Source organism: Otolemur garnettii, unplaced genomic scaffold (genome assembly GCF_000181295.1).
Source record: "Otolemur garnettii isolate 467f Iridium unplaced genomic scaffold, OtoGar3 scaffold00172, whole genome shotgun sequence".
In the NCBI taxonomy this organism is placed as follows: Eukaryota; Metazoa; Chordata; class Mammalia; order Primates; family Galagidae; genus Otolemur; species Otolemur garnettii.
The window spans coordinates 101,950-105,866 of NW_003852567.1; positions in this window are offsets into that span (position 1 = coordinate 101,950).

Genomic DNA, 3,917 nt, shown 5'->3' on the forward strand with positions numbered 1-3,917 from the left:
GGAGGGCGGAAAGGGTTCAGGAGCTACCCAATCAGCAGGCGGAGGGGTGGGCCCCAAGCCAACTCGTGACTTGGGCAGCGCGGGAGGCGCGGGAGGTGAGCTGTGCTGACCAGGGAGGCGGAAGTGCCGTCTGGCTGAGTTGCCTTTCCAGCTCTGTCTTCTGGAGATGGACTGACTGGGTGACGGCCACCTCTCAGGGGACTCTAGTGCAGCACCGGGAGGTGAGGTGAAGTTAGGACGACGACAACTGGACTACTACCGAAGATTACTAAAATTACTGAGATTACTGGCCAATTACTGAGGCAATTTAGGCTTTCTGAACCTCAGTTTTCTCATTTGTATAATGGGCGCAGGAACTCTGCATTGCCTCCCTGTCGGGATTATTGGAAGACTGAATCTTTTTATGGACTTGTTCTGGCATGTAGAAAGAATTGTTTTTAATTTTTTAACTCATTCACTCAACCTGGTTTATTTGCTCCCTTAGAGCCAACTGATTTTGTGTGATTGATTTCGATCCATTCCGATTTCCCCGCCCCCATAAGTATTTATATAAAAAGATGACTGTATCGTCTTTGGCAAAGCATTTTTGCAGCCACTACGTCTTTTCAGAGCTAGACAGAAGTTTCTAGAACTGAAAAAAAATTACCTTAAGGATTGCCAGCTTCATAGGCGGTCAGTGTTGGAGGGAAACAGTCACGCCGGAAGTCAGTGGCCAAGAAGAAACACAGGTCTATGGGCTTCCATGCTGGTACTACGCACAATCTCTTATAAGTATACACCCTTTCCTACAAGCTTTGGTGGTCTGTAAAATCTCTGCTGGTCGAGTGCCGCCCTTTCACCCTTCCCAGCTAAGGACAGCAGTATTTGTTTTAAGTCAGGGACATGTTAATAACATGGCTAATTTTGTCTAGAAATAACAAAGTGATACCTGTTAATCATGCTCATGTTGAGTGGGGATGCTTATTAAATGGCCAACAAAAGGACCTTTCTTCACCACCACCCTAAAAAGTAAAAAACCAAGCAGAGGTCAAAGAAGCCTCTAGACTAGAGGTAGTTATTTTCTCCTAAAATTTAGAAATCTAAATGCAGTGTTCTCTTCTAAATGCCAAAAAGAGTAATTATTTACTTAAAGCATGTATTTATCTTTTTTTTTTTTTGAGACAGAGTCTCAAGGTCTCACCCTGGGTAGAGTGCTGTGACATCACAGCTCATAGCAACCTCCAACTCTTGGTCTTAAGCCATTCTCTTGCCTCATCCTCCTAAGTAGCTGGGACTACAGGCGCCAGCCACAGCGCTCAGCTATTTTTTGTTGTAGTTGTCATTGTTTAGCTGGCCCAGGCCGGTTCGAACCTGCCACCCTGGGTGTATGTGGCTGGTGTTGTAACCACTGTGCTACGGGCGCCAAGCCTGTAGGTCTTTTATTTTTAAAAAGACATGATATTGCTCTGTAGCCCAGGCTAGAGTACAGTAGTATGCCTAGCTATTTTTTAAATTTTTTTTTTTTTTTAGAGATTGAATAACAGAGCTTATTCTGTTTTAGACTTGGATCGTCAGTCCTGAGGCTCTTGAGAACAGAGAAAGTACAGGGGCTGAAGGTCTGGCATTGAGGATTGAAAAGGGGCCTAGCCAGGATTTCCAGGACGGCAGAGACCAAGAGAGGCAGAGCAGACAGTGGTAAGGGGAACTCCTGGGCTGGATGGGTTGGGAGGAATGAGGAGAGAGATGTATTGGGCAATATATCAGAGAAGAAGCCTGGATTTTGGGGGGAGACAGATTGATTTGTGCAAGATCTATCCTCAGCTCTCTCCCAAGACCAAACCAAGAGCCACACAGTTATTTCTGAAGGGTCTTGAGTGAGTGATTAAGGCATAGTTCTCACCCTTTAAAGCAAAAACTCATCTTAGGAGAAGGGTGATAATAAATCAGTATAAATTACTATATGATGGGTGCTGATGGTGATGGGAGTTGGGGTGCCCAGAAGTGGAGGGGCAAGCACTGAAAAGATGGAAGGGAAGCTAGTCATATTTGGTTGAGAAACCCTAGAAAAGGTTCACAAAGCAGATGAATGCTTTCTCAGTGGCTGTCTTGTTGGACCCTTAGGTCAGTGAAGGGACTCAGTCACCTTTGTATTCTTATGCTCTAGCATCATGTCTGGCACATAGAAGGTGCTCAGATACCTATTGATGAATGAACAAAGTAGCATTTGGGACAGATCTCAGAAGAGAAGAATTGTGAAAAATATGGGACCCTAGGTAGAGTGGCTCTGTGCTTAGAGAAGTGATTTAGCTACATGTTGAAAGATTTGGGAGAGCAGATGGGCACAGCTAAAGAAAGTGTGCTGGAGCCCAATCGTGGAGGGCATGAGAACCCAGGTGAGGATTATTCCTTAATTGCAGAGACTGTGAGGCACCTTTGAAGGAATTTAAGCTGACAATAACTTGGCTAGAACTCTGTTTAGAAAAGTTATCTGGTAGCTCAGGTAGTGTAAGCATAGGGGAGGGTTCTGAAAGCAGGGAGGACAGTTAGGAAAGACTGCAACGGTGGTTCAGGAGGGAGGTGAGGGGGGCCAAGGATGATATTTTAGGGAACAGAGCAGTGGGCTCAGGTGGGAGGGAAGTAATGGAAGTCATATATGAAATACTTAATATTTCATGTACATATGTGTACTGGTATAGTAGCATATAGGAGGCAGAGAGAGAGATGACAAGATTGATAGCTTGGAAGAGTTGACCAGAAATAGCCCTAACCGGAAAAGCAGGGTGAATGGGATAGGGCAGGGGTTGAGGAAAATATACAATTTGGTGTGAACATACTGAGCGTGAGGAACCTGTGGAATGTTCAGGAGATGTTCAACAGGATATTGTAAATTTAAGTCTGAAATTCAGGAGAGAAGTTCAGCTTCTAGTAACGATGGACAAAGTTGTTGCTCTAGAAAAGGGCTGTTTGCGGAGGCTAACGCTTGTCATCCCAGCACTTGGGAAGCCAAGGTAGGTGGATTGCCTGAGCTCCCAGGTTAGAGATCAGCTTAAGCCAGAGTGAGACTGCATCTCTAAAAATAGATAGGTATTGTGGTGGGCTCCTGTAGTCCCAGCTACTCTGGAGGCTGAGGCAAGAGAATCACTTGAACCCAAGAGTTTGAGGTTGCTGTGAGCCAGGGGTCCTCAAACTTTTTAAACAGGGGGCCAGTTCACTGTTCCTCAGACCATTGGAGGACCTGACTGCAGGCCCTTGGACCAGTCAGCTGCTAAGCAGGACAGACGGAGGTGGCAAAAACACCCAGCAGGCTGGATAAATGTCCTAGGCAGCCGCATTTGGCCCTTTGGCCAGGCTGTAGTTTGAGGACACCTGCTGTGAGCTGAGACACTATGGCACTCTACCAAGGACGACTGAGACTCTGTCTCAGTAAATTAGAAGAGTAAGGCAAGAAGTTTAAAAACTCTGTTTGAAGGCAGAAGAGGACTGCTAAGGCAGTGAGGAATTGTGGAGTGCTCCTCTTTTTGCAGCCTGAGGCACCCCTATGTGGAGAAGGCAGTCTAATCTTTTTGTAATCTCTTTCCACTGTGTTATTTTAGCATAAACTATATACCCTGAGTCTTCGAGGGATTTGGTTTGATACTTAGAAAATGCCTCAGAACTTGCAAAGATATTTTTTTAAAGATCTTGTAAATCAGCCCCTTTTATACTATTTTGCTTGCATACATTCCTAAAAATTCCCTAAAAGAATTTTAAAAACGTACATGTTCCTCATGCATTTTTAAATTGACATGTGATTTTTTAATAATTAGTTGCAAGAGATGTAATTTCCAGCACATTGTAAATATTGATATTTTGAGTGAAATGGCATTGTTTTTCATGTGGGATCTAAATATTATAGCAATTTGATACTTCCCATCATCTATTAAAATGAAAAGGCTTGT